This window comes from Macaca nemestrina, chromosome 5, assembly GCF_043159975.1.
Source record: "Macaca nemestrina isolate mMacNem1 chromosome 5, mMacNem.hap1, whole genome shotgun sequence".
NCBI lineage: Eukaryota > Metazoa > Chordata > Mammalia > Primates > Cercopithecidae > Macaca > Macaca nemestrina.
The window spans coordinates 156,600,761-156,610,625 of NC_092129.1; the positions used below are offsets into that span (position 1 = coordinate 156,600,761).

Below are 9,865 nucleotides of genomic sequence, written 5' to 3' on the forward strand. Positions count from 1 at the left end.
TTATCTCAAAGTAGAACTCTTAGAGGCATTGCCAGAACTGGGGTTAATCAGAAGTCAACATGGTGGATTAACATCCAAGATGGAGTGGCTTTCAGCCGGGCATGGTTGCGGTTGGCCAAGATCATGACACTGCACTCCAGCCTGGGCAATAGAGCTAGACTGCTAGCTAGCACACACACATATATACATATATATAATATTCATGAATGCACATCTTTTTGTACTCTGTTACTTAGTATTATTTCCTTCATATTTTTTCACCAGAGACAGCAGATTGCCATAGTGAAGAGTGAGAGATGAATAAATATTTATTGAAATTATATGTAATGTCCTTTGATCATTGTACAGCTTGGGAGCCCATATTCAAACCTCTTTGATGATCATATGGTCTAGGAAAGAAAGTGCTTTGTTTACGTTACGAGATAAAATTAAGGATAGCATCTTCACCATCCTCTTTCCTAGGATGAAAAAGCCTGCATTTTGTACAGTGTACAAGAAGAATCTAGATTCAACTCCTGGCTAGTAGGATCAACTCATTTGAAAATAAGCTCTAATTTTTTTTTTTTTTTTTCAGACAGAGTCTTGCTCTGTCACCTAGGCTGGAATGCAGTGGCACGATCTTGGCTCACTGGAGCCTCGGCCTCCTGGGTTCAAGCAATTCTCCTGCCTCAGCCTCCCAAGTAGCTGGGACTACAGGCACCTGCCGCCACACCGGCTAATTTTTGTGTTTTTAGTAGAGACAGTGTTTCACCATGTTGGCTAGGATGGTCTTGATCTCCTGATCTCGTGATCCGCCCACCTCGTCCTCCCAAACAAGCTCTGATTTTAACAGTGTACAAAGTTGAAAAGTGCAATTTAACACATCTAAAATACATTAAGAAAAAGCATAAACGCAAAACAACGAGTAAATAACTAAGCTCTCTTTTGTGTGAAAAAGAGGAACAAATAATCAATATAAATGCAGTATTTAAATAAAGAAACCCAGTACGGATATACTGGAAAAATTAAGGACAGAATTTACCTATAGAAGGTGGTGGTAAGAATTGAGCTGATGAAGAATAAAAATGGAAGGAAAGGCTGGGCTCCGTGGCTCACGCCTGTAATCCCAGCACTTTGTGAGGCCTAGGCGAGTGGATCTCCTGAGGTTGGGAGTTCGAGACCAGTCTGGCCAACATGGCCAAACCCCGTCTCTACTAAAAATACAAAAATTAGCCAGGCGTGGTGCTGCACGCCTATAATCCCAGCTACTCGGGAGGCTGAGGCAGGAGAATCGCTTGAACCTGGAAGACAGGGATTGCAGTGAGCCGAGATTGGGCCACTGCACTCCAGCCTGGCCTACAGAACAAGACTCTGTTTCAAAAAAAAAAAAAAGATAACTTTTTAATATGTCTTTTTAAAGTTTTTTTTTTAAATGTTTCTGCTTTGTATAATAATAAGGTGTTTTTATTTTTTACAAAACTCTTAAATTAGAAAAATATTTTTAAAGGTGTGTATCCTGTTCTTGTTGGAATAAGTGTTCAGAGTATATAAAACAAAGATCTTTGTCATTGCTATTATTGAAGTTTTGGAAATTTTTTCTATCTCACTTTATAATCTTGTTTTCTCTTAGACTGAAAAGAAGAAAACGGAATGACCCAGCATGAATGATATAAATGGTAGGTGGTTTTACATGTGTGTTTTTTTTTTTTTTTTTTAGGTAATCAAATAATTCAGCATTTTACTCCAAGAAAACTTCCCCCGGCAGAGGAGGACAAGAATCACAAGAGCCTCCAATCGTACCTCTGCCACTGTAAGGTGCCTTGTAAGCCCTTTTGTTTTGTAGGTATGCCTTGGAGGGGAGGGAGAGAAGCTTCCCAGACCAAATTACCTGCTCTTGAGTAAGGGAGGGCGCACCAAATTCACAAACTCGTTTTGCTGGCGCAAAGTTAAGCCTGGAGGAACACACAGTTATACGTTTGTTAGACGTCTGGGATACAAGCGGTAAAACCACGGTGAATAATTGGCCCGTACGGGGATCGAACCCGCGACCTTGGCGTTATTAGCACCACGCTCTAACCAACTGAGCTAACCGGCCAGATGACAGGATACCGTACTTCCACATTATAAATTATTATCAAACGGCATGTTTTATTGAAATTTATCTTCGAATAGATAATTACATTCATTTTGTTTTCCACTTTTCCTTCACCCGGGCTGGGAGTGGCGGAGCTCCACATTGAACACCGAAGAACCCTGTTTCTTACGGGGAAACAGCTTTTCTTATCCTGCTATTTCTGATCCGAGAAGATTCAGGACAAGGTTCCCAATCCGGGCTTCCTTCCTTTTGCCTGGGGTGAATCCGAAGTTGCATCCAAGCTTGATATCTCGGCCAGCGGATCAGGGAACCGTTGGCCCACGGAGCCGTCTCATGGTTGAAAGGACGCGGCTCCCGAGTGAGTGGCGCAGTGTCCTCTCTGTTCTTGGAGACCCTTCAGGACAGGTCGGCTCTTCCCGAAGGTTTAGGGATCCGGGAACTGCACCCTCTCCCCTCCTAGCCTTGGGTGGTTCCTCTGTCACTACGACCCTGAAGTCTCAGCGGCGCTTCCCAGGCCTGTGACGCTGCGCTCAAGAAAGTCACACATTTGCCGTTGCAGTTCCCGCCACAGGACAGCTAGTGGCGCTCGAGAGCGAACTGGGATCCCCTGAGGCAAAAGGACGGTGGAGACAGCTTCTCTTGAGCATCTGACCTGGCCTCGTCCCTGGCAGAACCAAACCCCCCAAACAATAATAGGGATTACGGAGCCAGGGCGTTTCCGGAGTAAGGGCCGTTATCTGCAGGGGAGAGAAATCCTGCGATCTGAAAAGGGAGAAGGAGGCGAGGCCGGGATTCGACAACTCAGAGGAAGCAGGCGTGAAACATTTGCCCCTGCGAGGTGCCCCGCTTCCAGACGGAGCCTGATCCTCCTGCTGGCAGGTGACAACCCAGGGAGGGAGCTAATCATGATTTACTGTCTGTTTTCTTGACAAGATTCTACTTTTACCCTCTTCCTACCATGACTGTTTCTGTTAGTTAAGGGTAATAATATTTTCAAAAGTTAATTGGCCTATGTACATTTTAATGCTCTCCTTATGCCCTCCCCCTCTATTTACACGTATATGCATATACGTATTTATATATATGTAAATTGTAAAGTCTTATCTTGGATATGCACTATTAGTATATAATGCGTTTAATGCTTTATATTCATGTCTTTGCCTTGGAAATGAGAATCATATCCTTTGACTAGCCAAATTTGCCATTTATTTTCTAACTTTACATTTCAACTCTTTGATTAGGAAAAATTAAAATTAGTTTAACATCATCAATAATAAATCACCTTCCTGTCCTTCAGCTCCTTTCACTAACTTTGTACTTTTTTTTTTTTTTTTTTTTTTTTTTGACAGTGTGTCGCTCTGTTGCCCAGGCGAGAGTGCAGTGGCGTGATCTTGGCTCACTGCAACCTCCGCCTCCCGGGTCAAGCGATTCTCGTTACTCAGCCTCCCGAGTAGCTAGGATTACAAGTGCACGCCACCACGCCCGGCTGATTTTTGTATTTTTAGTAGAGACGGGGTTTCATATTGGCCAGACTGGTCTTGAACTCTTGTCCTCAAATGACCCGCCCGCCTCGGCCTCTCAAAGTGCCGCGATTACAGGCGTGAGCCACCGTGCCCGGCCTGTACATCATTTTAATCAACTAGCAGGTGTCTTCCTTTGTTTTGTTCTGTAGTGAAATGCTCAAAGTTTGTGGCACAGATTATTATTATCATTATTGTTTTACTAGGACACTTGTTATGGTAAATGATTCCTGAAAGACTGGGCCACATTTAGACTTACTTTGACCTCAAGAGACCACCGTAGGCATCAGTCGCTTGCTTTTTGTCATCGGTCAGTTCCCTAGGAAACAGACACTGAGATGGAGATTTGTGTGCGGGAAGTTTATTGGAAACGCTCTCAAAATCAGCATCTGTGAGAGGGTGAGGTGAGCAGGATTGAGAAAAGGCAGAAGCTGAATTCAATACAGGTGCAACATACGTCCGGCCCATCTCACAAGTGTGTATAAATCTGGAATGGTTCTTCACAAATGTCCTTAATTATAGTGGGGAGGCGGGAAGGGCAGACCTATGAATTCCTCCATCAACAGTCATTGGATTTGAGCTGCTCCAGTGGTGGAGTGTGACTTGGAGCAAGTGACTTCCCTTCCACTGAAGGTAGGTCCCAGAGTCGGACCCAGATATGAGCCATCAGTAGTTAATATTCCTGTCGTTGAGGAATGAGTGCCACCACCCGGGGGAGGGGGGAATCTACACTTGATCTTAGTCAAAAGGCCGAGAAGCGATAGGAGGGGGGGATCTGATAGATGCAGCACATATCCTCATAGTTCTTTTCCTACAGCAACCATGTGTCAGATATGTGTTAACCTTCCACCAATAACCCCTGCTTCTCCACACTAACAGAGAAGAGAACAGGTGTGGTTAAAACAAAATGATGGTTAATAAAAAGCCAATTCATTTTTCCTTTGAGATTCAGCAAAATTCCCTACCTGGCCACCAGAGCCTATAGTGAGTCTAGCGGTCTCCATGTTGGGACAACTTTTTCCTTCCTTCCTTCCTTCCTTCCTTCCTTCCTTCCTTCCTTCCTTCCTTCCTTCCTTCCTTCCTTCCTTCCTTCCTTCCTTCCTTCCTTCCTTCCTTCCTTCCTTCCTTCCTTCCTTCCTTCCTTCCTTCCTTCCTTCCTTCCTTCCTTCCTTCCTTCCTTCCTTCCTTCCTTCCTTCCTTCCTTCCTTCCTTCCTTCCTTCCTTCCTTCCTTCCTTCCTTCCTTCCTTCCTTCCTTCCTCCCTGCCCTTCCTCCCTGCCCTTCCCTTCCCTTCCCTCCCTCCCTCCCTCCCTCCCTCCCTCCCTCCCTCCATCCCTCCCTCCCTCCCTTCCTCCCTTTCTTCCTTTCCTTCCTTTCCTTCCTTCCTTTTCTTTCTTTCTTTGAGACGGAGTCTCGCTCTTGTCGCCCAGCCTGGAGTGCAGTGGCAAGATCTCGGTTCACTGCAACCTCCGCCTCCCGGGTTCAAGCGTTTCTCCTGCCTCAGCCTCCTGAGTAGCTGGGATTACAGGCACCCGCCACCACGCCGGCGAATTTTTGTACTTTTAGTAGAGACGGGGTTTCGCCATGTTGGCCAGTCTGTTCTGGAACTCCGGACCTCAGGTGATCCGCCCGCCTCGACCTCCCAAAGTGCTGGGATTACAGGTGTGAGCCACCGCGCCCGGCCGGGACGACTTTTCAAGGGGAAATAGTCATTTCAATCCAGCCCACTTGTTAATCCTTTCAAAATAAAGTTATTTGGTTTTCATTGAGACCTGGATGTCTATTTTTGTTTTGAAGCCGTCTAACAAACTAGTTGCTGGGGTTTTTTCTAATTATAGAAGTGTGAAATAGTTTTCAAATAATATATAATTCAGACTTTGTTCAGCTGAGGCTCCGTGGCTTAGCTGGTTAAAGCGCCTGTCTAGTAAACAGGAGATCCTGGGTTCGAATCCCAGCGGGGCCTGGCTTTCTGTACATTCCACGTTTTGTAATTTCACCTGGTGCAACTGAATTTACCACCAACAAATCTTGTAATATTCAGGCTTTTAAAAACTTTGCCAGAAAACAGTGGAGATACATTAGGTGAGAAGTGTAAAGTGCAACAGTTTCATGACAAGCTTTCATGTTATCTTTAAGATACAGTATTTGTCCTATTGTAAGGCTAGGTAGCCTAACATATCTGAGGTTAGCTCCTTTGCCCTACCGTTTGAGATCAAATGATGCAGATTCAACAGCTTTAGAAATAGGCACTTTTGGCCGGGCGAGGTGGCTCTCGTTTGTAATCCCAGCACTTTGGGAGGCCGAAGAGGGCGAATTACCTGAGGTCAGAAGTTCGAGACCAGCCTGGCCAATATGGCGAAACCCCGCCTCTACCCAAAACACAACAGTTAGCCGGGCGTAATCCCAGCCGTAGCTGTAATCCCAGCTACTCCGGAGATTGACGCAGGAGAATCGCTTGAATCCGGGAGGCGAAGCTTGCAGTGTGACGAGATGGCGCCACTGCACTCCAGCTTGGGCGACAGAGAGACCCCCGTCTCAAAAAACAAAACAAAACAAAACAAAAAACAAAAATCCTCAACGCTATTGGAATAGAGATGGCACTCAAAACGTTTTTACAATAGACCACTAATGACTTTTCTAATTTTTTTTTTTGAGACGGAATTTAGCTCTGGTTGCCCAGGCTGGAGTGCAATGGCGCCATCTCGGCTCATCACAACTTCTGCCTCCCGCGTTAAGGCGATTCTCCTGCCTCAGCCTCCTGAGTAACTGAGATTACACGCATGCACCACCACGCCCGGCTAATTTGGTGGGGTTTCTCCATGTTGGTCATGGCTAGTCTCGAACTCCCGACGTCGGGTGATCCGCCCACCTCGGCCTCCCAAAGTGCTGGGATTACAGGCATGAGCCGCTGCGCCCGGCCTTAGACTTTAAATTGATTACCATAATAGCTATTCCTCTTTGAATGATTCTGGACTTAGGATAACACCAAAGTTTCTGAAGAGACTGTGATATCATCTTAAATAATTATTAATGACAAAACTGATAAACTATTAATAATAGACTAGAGGCGAATGAAAAATGCATTTTAATATCTGAAGTCTTTTCTAGGCAGATTTTCACATAAAAGATCTGAGAAAAACACCAAACCCTAAAGAGTAAGGTGTTTCTGTCTTATCTGCTCTGTTTCTTTGGGTATTCTAAGACATATTAATTATATGTCTATCTTTACTCACATAGGTACATATTCTTTACTCAAAAAGACTTTCCTTCTTCAGGGGCAAAATGCCACTTTTCCTAGGATCCTCAAATGGACAGCTGTGTGTGTGTGTGTGTATGTGCGCGCGCTCTCTCTTAATGTAAGCCTTGTGTTGCCTTAAGCTAACTATGTGGTTCTTTCTTCTTCATATCCAGGTGTTAAATCCTGATATTGAGCACTAAATAAACTTTACTTTTATTTATGTGTGTGTGTGTGTGTGTGTGTGTGTGTGTGTGTGTGTGTGTGTGTGTGTGTGTGTTTGAGACGGAGTCTCTCTGTCGCCCAGGCTGGAATGCAGTGGCGGTCTCGGCTCACTGCAAAATCCACCTCCCCGGTTCTCCTGCCTCAGCCTCCTCAATAGCTGGGATTACAGGCGCCCGCCACCACGCCAGGCTAATTTTTGTATTTTTCAGTAGGGAAGGGGTTTCACCACATTGGCCAGGCTGGTCTCAAACTCCTGTCCTCATGTGATCCGCCCTCCTCAGCCTCCCAAAGTGCTGGGATTACAGGCGTGAATCACTGCGCCCGGCGGGGCACTGAATAAACTTTAATAAATTCATTTGAATATTCCTGAAAAGGTGAAAGGTATGGCATGGCGATAATGGAAAATGTTGGGAAGGAGAAATAGTCTTAGGAGGCATTTCCATCTGGTATCCATCCAGAGAACTTTCAGCGTGTAAGGCGAACGTGTTAACAACTACATACAGAAAACAACTTCCTAACATTGTTATTCGACAGACTCGGCAGAGATTTTTCTAGAGTCCACTGTTCTTATTACCTTCTATAGTACTTTCTTCTCTTTGTTAAGACTGTTTAATGCTAACGCTGTGTCCACAATTCCACATAAGCAGCACACCACTTAGGAATGTCCAACACTCACAGATTGTTTTAAGTTTTCTGAACCTTGACTAAAATCTAAACCATGATCACACATGAAAAAATCTCAAGAATCTTGCCACTTTTCAGGACTGACATTGACATCTTGACTGGATTGTGGAGTCAGTCATTTTAATTTAGTAGAGACAGGATTTCACCCTGCTGGCCAGGCTGGTCTCCAACTCCTGACCTGGAGTGTTCCGCCTGCCTCTGCCTCCCTAAGATTTTTTAAATCTTTGGTTTCAATCATCTTTATATAATTTGAGCAGTTACAGTTTTCTTTATGTTTATCTTTGTTGGCATTTGTTGATGGAATTAAATTTGTGAGTTGATGTCAAATGTGTTCATTGACTAGTACACCTTAATAAATTTTTTAGAAAACCAAGAAACCAAAACTCTTCACTGGACGACATCTACAAGCCAAGAATTAAAGATTAGTTCCCAGCCTCTCCAATTTCTCTCATCATTTTCAGATTAAAACATATCTTCCTCTTTTGGAGCCACCTCCCTTCTTCCCTGATCCAGCCCATATATTCCCATTTAGTCTAATTTCTTTCCAAGCCCTGCTTCAAATCCTTGGATTTCCTCCCTAAGATTATGACCACTCCATTCAGTTCCTAATGACAAAAAATCGCGTTCTTCGTCTAAGAGCTACAGAGGGAGGAAAAAAAAAAAAAAAGGTCATTTCCAACCTATCTACAACCATCATTCTTCTTTTTATCTATCAAGTCTCAGATCTGGCGTCGTTTTCTCTAGGAGGTCTTCCTTGATGGGCACTGGTGCAGTTTTTAGTTTTTTGTTTGTTTGTTTTTTTGAGACGGAGTTTGGTTCCTCGTTGCTCAGGCTGGAGTGCAATGGCGCGATCTAGGCTCACCGCAACCTCCGCCTCCGCCTCCCGGGTTCAAGCGATTCTCCTGTCTCAGACTCCCGAGCAGCTGGGATTACAGGCATGCGCCACCACGCCTGGTTAATTTTTTTTTTTTTTTTTTTTTTTTTAAGGTAGAGACGAGGTTTCTCCATGTTGGTCAGGCTGATCTCGAACTCCTGACCTCAGCTAATCCACCCGCCTTGGCCTCCCAAAGTGCTGGGATTGCCGGCGTGAGCCACAGTGCCCGGCCCGCAGTTTTTTGACAACACGCTGCGCTGAACACTCCAAACAATATAGTCGACATATTTGGCGAACGCATTTCTGCTCGTATCTGTCATCGGTATGTGACATTGGTGATTCCAATTAATGAGAAAAGTGAGAGTGAGAACAATACTACAATCGAAAACTTTTCTACAAAGAAAGAACAAATCCAAAATTTCTCAACTTGGGGCAATCAGGGAATTATATACTTTTACGTTTCAAGGTAAGATGGCAGTTATACGAGGTTTCCGTAGTGTAGTGGTTATCACGTTCGCCTAACGCGCGAGAGGTCAACGGTTCAAAGGTCAACTATTCAAAACCGGGCAGAAACACGTGGGCTAGAATAGGGTTCCGTGGGTGCCTTCTACCCACGAACCCGTTTGCGGTTCTGGACTTTAAAAATACACAATTCTGAGCTCGATTTGTGGTCCAGAAGTCTAAAATGAAAGCCACTGGCACTGAAGCCCGTGTCTCCCCACCTCCTCTCGCCCCAGTAGGTTTCCCGTCCCTTTCCTTCCTCTTCTGGGCTTCAGAACCCTAGGAGGTGTCAATGCCAGGAGACGCCCACAGTCCAGGACTTGGCCCACGCCACTTAGGTAAGATTGGCTTCCTTGGAATCCCATTTTAGACCTCTGGACCACAAACAAATCGAACTCAGAATTGTGTATTTTTAAAGTCCAGAAGCCCAAACGGGTTTGTACGTGTAAGAGGGAATAGAAACCAAGCAGCAACAAAAGTTGATCCCAGTCCACGTGTTCCCGCCCGGTTTCGAACCGGGGACCTTTCGCGTGTTAGGCGAACGTGATAACCACTACACTACGGGAACCCGGCGTTAGTTTGTGCTTACCTCACTAAATTTCCGGGGTTCCCGTAATTAGAAATTCCGCAGCGGCCGCCACCGAGTGTCAGTTAACGGATAACAGACGTATCGGGCAATTAGTAGTAGTAGTACTATCGGTACAGTTAGTGCCACACAGTATTTCTAAAACCCATCAAGTGTGCACAGGAGGA

At 45.0% G+C, this 9,865-nt stretch overlaps 3 non-coding genes across 3 annotated transcripts; 1 reads left to right on the plus strand and 2 right to left on the minus strand.

The window, feature by feature from the left end:
• Positions 1-2,000: 2,000 nt before the first annotated feature.
• On the minus strand, positions 2,001-2,074 carry TRNAI-AAU (transfer RNA isoleucine (anticodon AAU)). The gene has a single exon. It is a non-coding gene; the product is annotated as a tRNA-Ile (tRNA).
• Positions 2,075-5,482: 3,408 nt separating this feature from the next.
• On the plus strand, positions 5,483-5,556 carry TRNAT-AGU (transfer RNA threonine (anticodon AGU)). The gene has a single exon. It is a non-coding gene; the product is annotated as a tRNA-Thr (tRNA).
• Positions 5,557-9,607: 4,051 nt separating this feature from the next.
• TRNAV-AAC (transfer RNA valine (anticodon AAC)) lies at positions 9,608-9,680 on the minus strand. The gene has a single exon. It is a non-coding gene; the product is annotated as a tRNA-Val (tRNA).
• Positions 9,681-9,865: the final 185 nt, after the last annotated feature.